The sequence below is a fragment of the Myotis myotis genome, unplaced genomic scaffold, assembly GCF_014108235.1.
Source record: "Myotis myotis isolate mMyoMyo1 unplaced genomic scaffold, mMyoMyo1.p scaffold_m19_p_8, whole genome shotgun sequence".
Taxonomy (NCBI): domain Eukaryota; kingdom Metazoa; phylum Chordata; class Mammalia; order Chiroptera; family Vespertilionidae; genus Myotis; species Myotis myotis.
The window spans coordinates 69,117,163-69,132,753 of record NW_023416390.1 but is presented as its reverse complement, the minus strand read 5'-3'; the positions used below and the strand labels follow the sequence as shown (position 1 = coordinate 69,132,753).

Below are 15,591 nucleotides of genomic sequence, written 5' to 3'. Positions count from 1 at the left end.
ACAGTAATTTCTTGTGGTGTTTACAAAAAATAGACACTTAATAAAGAAAATACTTACAAAACTAAAGAAAAATACAAAATTACATTGTGTGTGTGTGTAAAACACGATGAATAGGAAGAAGGGGGGAGGTGGGCTGGTAGAAGAAAATATACCAAACAAATAGTGTGGTTTTTCTTGGGTAGTGGTTTTTTCTTCTTCTTCTTTCTTCTCTGTACTTGTCTGTATTTCCACATTTTCTTCAAAGAGAGTACATTATTTTTACAATTTAAAAAAAGGATGCATGCATATTTAATTCTGTTGTTTAGTTGTCCTTATTAGAAGATACTGAACCAAATATACACCTAACAAGAACAATATGCAACATCCATGGTTTTCATTGTTTCAAACACTGAAAGGCAGTCCTTTGATTTGAAAATACAAAAACTTTGTGTGGAATATATGTGCCATTTGTGTGATTTCATGCGGGCCACAAATCTTCCTTTCTCTGACGCCCCCTCCCCCCTCCATGCGAGTGCACACGCGCGCGCACACACACACACACACACACACACACACACACACACACACTGATAAACCAATATCATTTCCAGGTGTATCTACCTGTGCCCAGACAGCTTTGCGCCAGCTCTCTCTGTTTGGATTACTCCGTTTCAGTTCGCACTTACCTTTTCTGAGCCTGTCTCCCAACATCAGTGCAAGAGTTTTATGTAGGGAATGGAAGCAGCATATTTTGAGGGAGGGTGCAAGGCCTTTATTTCCTCATTCCGGGAGCCAGGGAAACATCGAAGAGAATGTGCACACTCTGATTGTAGGGAGGGAACTTGACATGACAAGTTGAGGTTCAAGAAGGCATTTGGGCAAGAGGGGATTGTTCAGCACACACTCAGTGCTCCAGGCAGAGAATTCTACTTGCTAACCTTTGTATGTGTCTCATTCTGTCTGTCCCCCTTCCCAAACACCTCATCTATTATTTCTCCCTCCTGGAATACTCTTTCTTACCCTGTCTATTCTTACTCAGGCCATGCCTCTATCTTTCTTTCAAACATAGCCCCTTTACAAATAATACATATGAGCTTAATGTGTGTATATTTTACTTATAATACTACTTTTTATCACAAAGCAGTCTTTCAAAATGTTCCAACTAAAAAACCTCTTAATATTTATTGTTATTTGTTATACCACAATTATATATTGGAAAAAGCCTAATATATAGAAGCAGTAGGCCAAAATTGTGTTAAAATATAGTTAAGGTTCATTCTCTTGGATATCTTCTTTAATATTTCAAAAACTCAGGAAACCTTTGTGAATTGTAAAACTCAGCAATCATGATTTTAGTTATATGACTTCTGAATTTCTAAGCATTTGTTTTAGGAATGTGTATTTAACTCTGTTGCTCTCTTGCGGTTTTTCAATGAATATTTATTTAAATAAAAAACTTGGGGGGAAAAGCTTAACTTTATCTTTTACACAAAGAAAATATCAACTCATGGGTAGCCAGCCTAGAAGAGCACAAGTCACTGCGCAGCAACCAGCAGCTTCTTTGAAGAGCAAATCGGTTTCTGTGCAGATCAGTTCCATCACTGTCTATGACCGGAGAAAAGGACATGTGCACCAACAGGAAGTCTTTGACATAACTTTCTAGTGTTCAGAAAGCTTTGGTTTCTGACTTCTACAGTACTGGTCAGGGGTGTCAGCAATCCAGCCATGCCTGCCTAAAGGTGATCGCCTACCTTCCTGAGTGGTCTATTTTTGCATGAAACCCATGTTTCCTCTGTACCCAGAATCCCTCTTCCACTCGCTGCCCTTCCTGTCACTCAGTATGTGTATCTTACCTCAATTCCCAGAAGCTATGCAATGGGGAGACTATAATAACATGACCTTCTTTCTTTCATTACATTGCCTTGCGTCAGGTCCTACACTGCATGAGATTCACTGCTGACACAAACATAAGCAGTGCCCTCGTGTTATCTCTTAAAATGGCCTCTATACTATTTATCTATTGCTACATAACAAGTCACCCCAAAACTTAACCGTCTTAAAGAATAATAAATGTTTAGTGCAGCACAAAGCTTTTGTGGGTCAGGGTCAGGGTCAGGAGAAACTTAGATGGGTATTCAAGCTTGAGGTCTCCCCTGAGGCTGCATTCGAAATAAAGACTCGGGTTGCAATCATCTGAAGGCTTGACTGAGGCTGGGTGGTCCATTTCCAAGGCGGCTCACTCACCTGGTTGGCAAGTTGGTTCTGGCTGTTGATAAAAGGCCTCAGCTTCTCTCCATGTGGGCCTCTCCAGAAGGCTAATCAATGTTTGACGGGCTAGGTTTCCCTTAAAAATAGTGACCCAAAAGGACAAGGCAGATGCCACAATGGCTTGTATGATCCAGCTTGAGAAGTCACAGACCATCATGTCCACAGTATCATATTGGGCACACGGGATCACCCCTATTAAGTGTGGAAGGGAAACCTACAGGGCAAAAATGACAAAGATTATTTGGCGGGGGTAGGGGGTGTTATCTTGGTCATCTTGCCATTGTTCATGACACCTTTCATCAATATGTGGAGTTTTTCTTTGGTCAATTTGAATCTGGACTGGCCTGTGACTGCTCTGACCAGCTGAGTACAATGAACATGATGCTAGACCTGTTTCAAGTAGAGTCCTTTAAAGAGACTGGAAGCTTGATTTCCTGTCTTTTGGAGCTCTGAGCCATCACATGAGAACTTCAGGCTACCCTCATGGCCACGTAAAGCTATGTTGATGTTTCAGGCCTGTGTGCAATAAAGGTCATCTTGGTTGCTTATTGGGATTACTCAAATACCTGCTACTGTATTACTACAACCACAAGAGAACTCTAAGTGAGAATCACCCACTGAGCACAGCCAACTCCGAGAACTGTGAGACATTATAATAAATCTGTGTCATTAGCCACTAAATTTCAAGATGGTTTATTATGCAAAATAATAAACAGAAAACCTGAACCTAAGTTGTGCAAGTTTCTATTATTCATTCTTGGTACTTCATGCACAATGTTTATATTACAATGTAAGTTCCATGATGAAAGGAAATAGTAGCTCCATTATTACAATGGCCTCCTAACTGGGCTTTCACGTTACTTTGCCTCCAACCTTCCATTCTTTAAATAACAGTCAGAGTGACCATTATTATAACTTATACTCTGGTCCCCAAACTAGTCTATGTTTGTATTATGTATTATGACTGCAGTCTATACATCTCTTTTTATATTTTATTTTACTTTATTTTTAATCATAATTAGCATGTCACTTTTTTATGTTGGTCTTTCTAACTAGATACTAATCTCTAGCAAGCAAGATCCATAGATACTATATCCCTTGGTCTAGGCCCAGTTTTAAGCACAATGCCTGAGTACATAGTAGATGTTCAATAAATATTTGTTGAATAACTAACTTCTCAATATGTCTTTTATACTCCATTTGATTTTGTAATGGAAATGTATGTCTTAATGTTTTTAGTTTGACTCTTTGGTTATAACTAGTTGCAAAGGGAAAAAAACCACACAAACACAATTATTCCATGGTTGGGTTGCTCAGTGGTTTGGAGCACATCCCAGGCATAGTTTTGACTCCCAGTCAGGGAAAATACCTGGGTTGTAGGTTTGATCTCCTGTTGGGGCACATACAGAGGCAACCGATATGTTTCTCACATCAGTGTTTCTCCCTCTTTCTCTCTCCCCCCCTGCCCTTACTCTCTCTCTAAAAATCAGTGAAAAACATATCTTTTGGTGAGGATTAGAAAAATAAATAAATAAACAACTGAAGGACTTTTATGCGTGCATATAAGCATAACCAATGGACATAAGACACTGGGGGTAGGGGAGGACGGGGGATTGTCAAGGGCGGCGGAAAAAAAGGACACATATGTAATACCCTTTGTAATACTTTAAGCAATAAAACTAAAAAAAAAATTTTAAAAAAGTAAAAATAAATAAATAAATAAATAAATAAATAAATAAATAAACTGAAAAAGAAAAATAAATAAAAATAATTCATGTTTTTGTTGACTTTTCATGGGCTTCTGTAAACGGGTCATGAAAAATAGTTACCTGAAATGTGACATATACTCAAGTCTTGCCATCTTGGGGTTAACTTTGACTTCCCTTAATAAAAGCAGAAATCTGGCACTCTTTATTGAGCAAGATTCTATCTTGCTCATCAATGCAAAATAAAAAATAATTCTCACATTCCCTTTCCCCAGTTGTCATTTTACTTTCTAAATTTATTATAATGCTGTATTTTTATTTAAAAATGATTTTCTATATTCTCTGTTGCATATTTATATTTATTAACTTATTTAGACTAAGAATAAAAGATTCTCCAACTCCTTCTTTCAGAAGCCTTAGAAAGCATAAAGCTTCGGTTAATTTAATTATACCAATCCTAGAAAATCAAAATAACTCCCCAAAACTCTTTTACATTAATAAAAAAAAATCCATGGAGCCAGAAAGACTGTTAGGTAAAGCATATTCTAAATAAACTGCAGAAGTAGTTAAATACAAGACATTTCCCTATTTGGGAGACCAAAGGCCCAAAATTCAATAACAAAATTTTAGCCATATGTGCACTTATGTAGGACAGATTATTAACTGTTACCCTCCATAAATATAAGAAATGAATTACAATAAATCTGAATAATTTTGGACTGTTTTTCTGAAATCACAGCCATTAAGCAGTGGTGGTCATTCAGCGGAAATATTCATCAAGACATGAGTATGACAGAAATACCAAGTTCCTTTTGCAGTGTCAAACGGAGGCAAATTCGACAAATCCCTACATTCAAAACAGTTTCAGAGTAATTACGTGTTTTTGGACAAGACTTTCAACATTCTTTTTCTTTTTTTCTTACATATGCTTCTAAATATGTGTTTGGAACTCAAAATTTAAATTTAATTACAAGCAGAAGAATATGCCTACTTTACATCCAATTTAGTCTTAAATTACCCTTAAATTCATAGAGATTCATAAAAGTTTAGGGCGGGGAATTTTTAAAAGTTTATCTAACCCAGTGGTTTTCAAAGTTCCATGTACATTAGAAACATCTACGGGACTTATTAAAACTCAGATTGCTGGGATCCACCCTGAGTTTCTGAATCAGTGGTCTGCGGTGAGGCCCGGGAATTTGCTTTTTTAACTAGTTCCCAAGACATGCTAATATCACTGGTCCAGGGACCACTCTTTGGGGATCACTGCTCTAACCTACAGCCTAAATTTTACAGATAAAGACACAAAGGCCCAGAAAACGTGAAAGGTCAATCCAATGTTTCTGCCACAGTCAGTGGCAGAAATAGCAGGGAACACAGATTTTCTCATTCCAGGCAAAGGGTTCCTTTGATTTGACTTTCCCAGTCTGAGGAATATTCAGTACCGTATGAGGTGTCGATGAAGAATAAACTACAGACCAAAAAAAAAAAAGTCACAGGCAAGGAAAAGGGAAGGCAACGTAAACATCCTCTCTCCTCGTTGACAAAATTAAAGACATGCAGAACCGCACCAGAAATTGTATGATTCAGGTATTTCTTTGCGGCCACTACTCCCCTTTTGAAGTTCATTTCCCTCTAAAACATCTAAGGACTTACTTTGCATTCTTACATTGCAACGTCTTTGTTGATAACTTTGCAGTAATTCCATTACAGCAAATCACAGGGTTGTCAAATCTTCAAGGATCAGAAGATCATGAGTTGACAAGTAGCAGATGCACAGAAAGAAGTTTTAAATAATGTGCAGCCATTCCCCATGTGGAGCAAAGTAGAATACCTATTACTCTGTGATAGTAAAAACCAGCCGGGAAGTAACAAAGAATAAAGTTATGCCACGATACGTACCGCTTCTCCCATTTTCATTCAGTGAAGAATCAAAGAATTCAGAAGAAAGAACACTCTGAGATTTTCAAACAAGCTGTTTCTGTTTAAGGACAGAAGTTTCTGTTAAAATTTAGGATAATTGTGATGTCAGCGAGCACAGTGAAAGCTGCAGGCAAAAAGAGCCTTCTCATTGTAATACCACTACTGTAGGCATATTTGAAACACTATAGCTTCTTCAGGCTCTAATTATAACTGTTTGTTGCTTCTGTGGTTTCAATGATAATAGAAGTTGTTCACAAAATTTACACAACACTGATGTGTTGCATATAAAATATAGACAGTCACGTGCAAAATATACCATTATATATTTTCTCCTAGAGAGAAACAGCTGAGAAACCTACAGACCATCAAATTATGACTCTAGTGTTTCATTACAAGCAATTAGGCTCCAGAACCCAAAGGTACAACCAAAACGCTTGGTGCAATTTGGTTAATACCACTTAAGAGCTGGGCCGCAGGTGTTTAAATCTGCAGAAAAGAAAAATCTTCGTGGCTCTCAAGCCTTATTACATTACTGGTAAGTGTTTTTATAGCCAGAGTATCAAAGGTGGCACTGAGGAAAAAAATAAATGTGAAGTGAGAAGAGGAAAGATCCAAAATGGTACTCATTCATTCCACCAGCACTGAGTGAATGACTACTCTGTGTCGGGCACAGGTTTTGCCTCAGTGAACTCAAAATCCAGCAGGAGAGTGGGCATACTTTCATTCCTTTATCAAACATTGGACAGTGATGTAAAGATATCAGGACAACCTGTTAGAAATGTTCTAGAACACAGTGCTTATATGTCCAAAGGGCTGAGAAATTAGGAAGTTATTGCTAATAAATGACATTGATCTGGGTCTAGAAGAATTAAAAAGATGTTTCTATATGGAAAAGGAAACCACTTGACAAGAAATAAAACCATGAAAGACAGGTTGAGGTCACACACCTTAGAAAATTAAGTTAAGGAATTTGAACACTATTTCTAGACGTTGAAGCCATGGAGAGTGTCTGAAGACTACAGTGGAAGGCAGGATAGCTTCTGAGAAAAGTCTTCCGGAGAGCACACCTAAAAAAGGTAAACAAAAAAGAAGACATGCCTTTGTAATGTCTGGACGAGCTGTTGTAATAATAGGGGACTCCCTAGGAATGAACCACAAGGAATCCAAGAGGTTAAGACATTTGGAATGGATTTTTGCCCTGGGATCTCTGCTAATTCCTGCTGACCTTACAGCTGGATTTCAATTAGTCATGCTTTAGTGATTGGACACGAACTTGAGGTCAAAGCAGAAATGGACATCAACACAACAAGGTAAACGGAAGAAGACAATAAGATATAACAGAAAATTAAAGATGTAATATGGAACATCAATACAACCAAATGTTAGCTCTATGATAAGGAGGAAATCTCTGATTAGAAATCAACAACAAAGAAAGAGAGAGAATAGTGCAAAATATACAATATGAAGAATGAAAGCGGGACTTAATTAGTGATGTAGCACATACTAAAAAGATGGTAGAAAAACATTAAATTAACTGTATTACAGTAAATTAGAATGAATCAGTAAAATGGAAAAATTTCTAGAAAATTTGTAACCAAAAATATTCATGAAGACAAAGAAAATCTGAATCACCTTAGAACTCTCTCAAAAAACTAAAAGCATAATTTAAAATTTTCCCAAGGGAAAACATCTTGTTGAAATAGTTTTTTTTGATGCATTCTACTGAGCAGTCAAGGAACAGATTATTCTACTCTTTTAGAAAAGAGAAAAAGAAGTGTTCCATAATATATTTGGTAAAATTAGCATATTCTTTATACCAAAACCATAGAGTTTAAAACAGAATATCATGGGCCAATATCCAATAAAAAATGATATTAACAAACTAAATCTATGGATATATGAAAAATATAATTTATTATTAATAAACTAGAGGCCCGGTGCACGAAATTTGTGCACTGGGGGGGGGGAGGGTGTTCCTCAGCCAAGCCTGCACCCTCTCCAATCTGGGACCTCTTGGGGGATGTCCAATTGCCACAGCGATCGGGCCTAAACCGGCAGTCGGACATCCTTCTCATAATCTGTAACTGCTGGCTCCCAACTACTCGCCTGCCTGCCTGCCTGATTGCCCCTAACAGCCCTCTCCTGCTGGCCTGATCACCCCCAACTGCCCTCCCCTGCTGACCTGGTCGCCCCTAACTGCCCTCCCCTGCTGGCCTGATTGCCCACAACTGCCCTTCCCTGCTAGCCATCTTGTGCCCACATGGGGGTGGCCATCTTGTGTGAGGGTGCAGTGGTCAATTTACATATTACCTCTTTATTATATAGGTTTGTAATTATTTCATAAATGCAAAGTTGAGTCAACATTAGGAAATTGTGAAATTACTTCATTATACTAAAAGATTAAAGAAGAAAATTAAAATCAGTTTTTGCTTTTCATTAGATACAGTAAAAGTACTCAATATTCAATATAATGTGACAACTATTTGGGGTAAAACTCTAAGCATAATTCACAAACACTATAAGTGTCTACATATCAAAATCAAAAAGACAAATTAATGGAATGTATAAAAATTTTAATAAAGTAAATATATACAAGTAGACTGTAAAGTCAATGGCATTCTATACATTCTGACATAGATAAGGATGTATACTTTTTAAATACTATTTATAATGGTATCTAAAAACATATTTAAGAAATAAACCAAACAAAATATAACAGATCTTTTGGTAGAAAATTATAACACTTTATTGGAAGAAATCAAGAAAAGCTTAAAAGGCAAAGGTATACTATGTTCAAGGATAAATAGATTTACTAACATAAAGATGTTGCTTCATCAAATTGGTTTTTAGATTCAATGCAATTGACATCAAAACCTGACTGGGAAAGACTTTCACTTCCAGTAAAATGGAGTGGATATGCTCTTCACTAACGCTCCCAGTACAACTTAAAGCTCTGAAAAATATCTATAAAAAAATATAAGAAGACTTTGAAAGGTGGTAAGAAGACCAACTGATCAAAACCATAGTACCTGAGTGATGACATGCAGTGAGTTCTCTGGTTTTCGTCTTGCTCATGTATTCTGAACCTGAAACTGAATGACCCAGCAAACCCAAAATGCAAATGATCATAGATCATAAAAGTGTCCAAAAGGCTTCTTTCTCTAGCCAAAGGACAAAGAAGAGGGTGACAGACAACTGTGAGAAATAACAGCCTTGCTCCAGCCAAACAACACAGAAAAAAAGTATAACTCCACCCCAACCCCACCAGCAAAAAAAGCCAAGCTAGGCTCATGGACTTCTACTTTTGCTAAGCTGTATTGGGGTTTTCAACAACCTGCTGGGTTGGTTTCAAGGAAGGATAAGGGACCATCAGAAAAGGCCAGGACCTTCATTCATCGCACTGGCTAGACAAGATTTCTTCACTATGCTGACAATGCAGAACATGTGCGCAGGCTGGACTTCCATTGACACTTGGCAGCACGTTGACATCCCTCTGACCTTACTGTAGTGGTGTCTGAAGAAATCTAGTGGGAAGTCATTGCCCACTCTGGAAAACAGTTTGACAGTTTCTTAAGACACCAAATATGCAACTACCATACAATCTAGCAATTGCTCTGCTGGGCATTTATACCAGAGAAATGAAGACTCATGTCCATACAAAACCTACACACACGTGTTTATAATAGCTTTATGTGAAAGAGTCCAAAACTGAAAACAACCCAGATGCCTTTCAATGGGTGAATGTTAAAGAAACTATGGTGCATCTATAATATGAGATAAATACTACTGAACAATAACAGAGAAATAAACTCTTGATGCATGAACCAACTCTGATGTATCTCCAGTTAATAACACTAAGAAATAAAAAAAATCCCCAAAGTAATATACTGTATAATTCCATTTATATAACACTCTTGAAATGACAAATTTTTAGAAATGGAAAACAGATTAGTGGTCACCAGGGGCTAAGGAGGAGGTGAAAATGAAAGGGAAGTGAGTGTGGCTGTAAAAGGGCAACATGAGTGATCTTTGTGGTAATGAAATGCTGAATCTTGACTATTTCAACGTCAATTTCCTGGTTGTGATATTTTACTATACTCTTACAAGATGTTACCTTGCGGGAAATGGAGTAAAGGGTACATGGATCTTTGTATAACAATTGTAATTGTTAACCTATAATTATCTCAAAATAAAAGGTTAATTGAGGAAAAAAACACACCAGATTACTTATGGAAATTAACTAACTGATTCTAAAATGGACACAGAAAAGCAATGAACCAAGAATAGTCTAAAGGGCAATGATATCACCAAAAATGGCAGAGTGTGAGCTATAGGGCTTCATCCCTTCTTCCCACAAGTAAGTAATGAGTGGGAAAAACTGTCAGAATGAGCTTTTAAAAAACTCTGGAATCCAACCAAGAATTTATAACAGCCAGAAAATGATTTCGTAAAAACAAAACAAACAAATAAACAAATTGTTGCTTTGTGGTAAGAGAGTAAAGTCTAAAAATGCCAAGTATTGGTAATATGTGAACTAAAGAAACTTCTCATAAACTGCTGATGTATCAGCAAAACTACTTTGGAAAACAATTTGGAATTGCTCAGTAAAGGTGAAGTTGTGCATACCCAACAATATCACTTCTATCTATATATCCTAGAGAAACTCTTACGTACATGAATCACATAAACATAGAGAAACGTGCACAAGTAAAATTCCAGCAACACCTTTTTGTAATGGCAAGTCAATCCAAATGTCCACCAGCAGTAGAATAAAAAAATAAATTGAAATGCATTCTTGAAATGGAGTACTATGCGACAGTGAAACAGAAATTATAAACTCACAAACAGAATATGAGTGAAATACCAACTTCTACAATAACACATTAGGATTTCTTTTATATATACAGTTTAAAAGCAGGCAAAATTAAACCACATAGGTAAACATGTTTTATATATATTTACACAAATACAACGTCTGCATAGATTAATATATACACGTATATGGAAAACTTTAAAAAAACACACAGAAGAAAATGACTAACATAATTCGGAGGTTACATTTAGGGCAGAGGTAGGGCAATTATATCACCAAAAAGGATCTCATGCAACATAACTTTCAAAACAAAGGCAGTATCTTACTTGGTAGACAAGATTGTGATCGGTGATTACTATCCTATTTGTAGAATGCTACTTACATATTATATACATTTTAATGTACTATATTTTACAGTATAAAGTATTGTGTTTAAAATAAAATACAAAACATTTTATTCATAGCAAAATATAAAAACAAAAAGCCTGAGTAGGAAAATGGATCGAATCTATGTTTTAGAAAGACTATCTGGTGGACATATAGAAGAGACACTGAGGGCTTCTACTACCTAGGAGGGAGAAAATGAGGTTCTAACCTGGGCAATGCCAATCACATGCAAATTTAAAAGAGAAACTTTGCGAACATATAATTGACAGAAGAGATGAGAGAATGTTGATGTGTTTGTGCATGGCTTATTATGAGGATGGCGAATGATGACCAAAGAGAGCTGTAGGGAAACTCTATTTGAAGGGTGGGAGGTAGAACAGGAAAGAGTAAGCAATGAAAAGATAGAGAGACCCACAAGAAAACAATGTTCCCAACGCCGGTTGAGGATTAACAAGTTGGAGTTTGGATCAGAATAGCTTCAACCACTGTAAAGTATGTTTGGAGGTCATCCACTGGTATAAAATGTACAGGAATATTTTTCTGGACTTGAGGAGAAGGGAAAGGGTATGGAATAGCAGCTGTGGGGAATACAATAGGGAAAAAAAAAACTAAAGACAAAAGACTGCTGAATAGCAGTGAGGGTCCAGCTGGGTTGGATGGCATGAATTTGTAGGAGAGCCAGCTGGCATGATTCATGACCTACTCCAACAACCTTGGTTATTATCACTGAACAACGGTTATTAAGGTTGCACATATCATCCTGTATAAAACATATAGATGCACACATGCAAGCACTCACACACTTCAAGTTTTGAACTAAATAATTTGTCAGAGGTCTATCAAAACCATAGACACTGAACAGAAGAGAGTGTGTAAGAGCCTTTCCAGTAGACAACAGCGTTTCCATGAATGACTAAGTGTTTCCATCCAGGCACAGCCTCTTACAGGATTCTGGTTTGTCAGAATTTCCAGGAAAGTTAATGGGACAAACTACATCCTCACTGCAGCAGTAAACGCTGAGGCAATAACTGATTCATCTACTCTCTCCTTTTCAGCCATGTTAGATGCTTCTCCTTTCAATTAGCATTCTGGCTGGGCCAGGTGGTTTGCCTGGTGGTTTAACCCAGAACCTCATTGCTGGTATCTGTTTTCACATCCTTCTCAAGCTACAGGTATTGTGCTTGCTCTTCACAAGTACAAGTTACAATGGGCAGAAGAGGCACCCACATTCCCCTTTACGTAGCAGCAGCCCTACCTTTTTATGTTAATCATGGCCAATTCTAAGGAGAGCTCAGAGCGATGTGACAGCAGCCATGCTTTTGAGTTTATTGGTCTTACTATGATCCCCCCCAAGGAAGCATCCTTACCTGAGAGCCGGACCTCAAGTCCTCCATAGCCTCCTTGTTAAGGGCAGTTCTGTAAAAAAGGAGACAGCTATAAATGGTTATTAGTCTATACCCACAGCAGCTAGAAAATGGATACATCACTGCATGCAAGGAATCCAACGGCATGGTTCCAGCAGCATCCACTAAACTATTATTTCTTAATATATTCTTATTGTTATGAATTATAATAATACAGAAGAGCAATTCTATGAAATCAAACTATCCATTTAAAGCCATGCAGTGATGTACTAGAACACACCAGTAGAACCTCAATTAGCTCCACAGAGCTGATTATTCACATCTCTTACCAACTAGGTATTTAGTGATGTCATGTTGGTAGCTTGAAATTGTCCATAGTTGGAGTACTTACATCCTGGAAACTGGGAAAAGCTACACATCAGATCCTTTTTTCAGAGGGTGGATGATCAAGTTGTTAAACATTTACCAGCACACCCTGTAGCAGTTCAAGATAAGAATCATTATTCCTGATTTTAAATACGAGGAAAATAAGCTAAGAAAGAGCAATTAAGTGACAGATTTACAATTAAAATATATTATCTATCTGACTTTATTGTAATGGAATATTAGGCTTAGTTTAACATTTACTGAGTGACACAATCTCAATCCACACAAGTCCAAACTTTGGAAAACAAAGAACATAGTATGTTGGGAGTTGGATAGAATTGTTTCTAGCTATTTTCATATCTTTGGGATGTTAATAATGTTCTAAAATGTTCTCCCTTTTAAATTTGTAATATGAAAATTTAAAAAATATAATTTGAATGCCTCAGTTTGAGATTGTATGCAAAAGTACTTTTGAATGCACAAAACTTAATACAAATGAAAAATTGTTAATAAAAAAGCATTAGGGACAATAACTGTGCTTTTTCAAATGGCTAAAGCAATAGATCCTTAGAGTGAAGATAAGGGTAATGTCAACATGTCCTTCTTAAATTGAGTCAAGGCCACTTTTCCTTGTGCAGTTTCAGTTGAGTTGGAACAACTTCTTCAAGCTCTTATTTTGACAAGTGATTTTTTTTTTTTTATGTGACAAGAATTCTTCTGGCCCTGGAGAAATAAGCAACTTCTCTCTCGTCCAACATCTGACTCCATAACTGAAGTTGTTGTGAATGCAGTGTTTCAAAATTAAGGCAGCTCCAGCGCTTGCGGTTCATGCATCTTCTCATATACGTTCAGAAAACGCTGTTGCATTCAGTGTCTCCGTCCCTTTGGAAGTTTGGTGGTTTGCCAGTTTCAAGACTCATGTTTCAAATCCTCTCTTCTGTTCTCCTCTCCTCTCTTGCTCTATAACCTGCTCTCCAGGAACTCCACTTCATTTTTCATTCCAGCTACAGTCTTACCCCTATTATTACTATTTCTGGCAAAAAGGAGACATGGTCACAGTTATTGGTCTCCAGACATTACTGGCTTTAGAAAGCAAACATACTCTGATAGGAGAAAAATTAAAAGCTAACTTTCTATTGCCACAGTGACAGGTATAATCAGAGCAATAGGAACAGTCACAATATTGACAAATGCGCCCATCTGAGCATCTTACTGGTTCTCATGTACACACATTCACAAGCACACCCATGAATGCACACACACACACACACACACACACACACACACACACACACAGCATATGATTATATATCTTCCTAACAGAACAACAAAAATGGAAATGGTGCTCTTCAAAGGGCTTGTTTTCTTCTGGATAAAATTTTGCAAGATTGCTAGCAAGAAAGGCTGCACATGAGCCACAAAGACACAGAAAATTCCACTTGCTCCATGAATTTGCTGACTGATTTCATACTGTTGAATCCCACCCATTAACACATGCACTTAGATTCCAACAATGACTGACAGACGTTGGGAAGGCAAAAGTAAAAGCTGACCTGCAGACAGTTCAAATTTGCCATATGCTTGCTGTCACTGTTCGCAGTTTGTAGACCATCCTAATGTATGCTTCAGCTGGCTGACCTGATATACTTAAAGAACAGGGGGATGAGAGTATGATTGCGGGGGGGCGGGGGAGGTTGGGGGCAAATGGGGGGATGAGGACACATTTGTAATACCTTAACCAATAAAGAAATTTTTTAAAAAAAGAATGAATACCTGTTTCTTTTTTCCAATCAGGTATTTTAGTTTTCCTATTACACATAAGCATGACAGCATAGTAGATGATTAAGGGCAAATTTAAGATAGTTTGAAGGGGAAAGAATGGGTATTTGGCCCTAGAACTTACCACAGACGTTATCACATAAATGATCGCCTCGCTGAGGAAATTCTCTAACCATATTCATCAGGTGCACTCTCAGAAATAAGTTCTTTCCTTCAACATAGCCTAACAGAATTTCTAAAGAAAAATTATTAGTGCTTAGAAATCATTACAGCTTAAATTATGTGCATGTAAACAAATGACTAAAAATACTCATTTTTACCCTGTCTAATTTTTGCCTTTAAAAAAAGAACTATATGATTTTCTCATGTGTTTAAGCAACCAAATATCCCATTAACTAGCTGCCCTTTCTTTTTATTTCTTGAAACTTCATGTCTGAGGCATTATTGTAGATGGAAGGGATTTTTGAAGGAGAAAAAAGGAAAAAGTTTGTATTAGTTGTTTTAAAATTTGACACTTTGGTGTAAGCCTACTCATCCTTTTCTCTTCATGTATTTAAGGATAGATCTTCAACTTTTCCAGTTTTAATCAGATATCCCAGATGGTCATGTTTATAGAAAAAATGTTATTAAAGCCTGAGTAAATAAAATAATTAAGGTGTTCTGATTAATATCTAGATTCTGAGCAAGAGCTGCAGATTGCTTTTAACATAGAGGTTGGTGTATGGTAATAATAAATAAATTTTAATTAGACATAATATGTATTCTGCTTTTAAAGGTGCCATATTTGCCCTGGTCTATGTGGTTAGTGTCAGCCCATGCACCAGAGGGTCACTAGTTTGTGCTGCCTCCAGGAGGCAACCAATCGATGTGTCTCTCTCATCTCTCTCTCTCTCTCTCTCTCTCTCTCTCTCTCTCTCTCTCTCTCTCTTTCCCTCCCTCCTCTCTAAAAAAATCAATGAGGAAAATGTCCTCAGGTGAGGATTAACCACAACAAACAGGTGCCATATTT

At 37.2% G+C, this 15,591-nt stretch overlaps 1 long non-coding RNA gene across 1 annotated transcript in view; it reads left to right on the top strand.

The window, feature by feature from the left end:
• The window catches only part of LOC118661841, a 47,275-nt gene extending 32,806 nt beyond the window's left edge, over positions 1-14,469 (top strand). Inside the window, exon 3 of the long non-coding RNA XR_004969494.1 lies at positions 13,514-14,469. This is a non-coding gene — a long non-coding RNA (uncharacterized LOC118661841). The remainder of the gene's footprint in view (positions 1-13,513) is intronic.
• Positions 14,470-15,591: the final 1,122 nt, after the last annotated feature.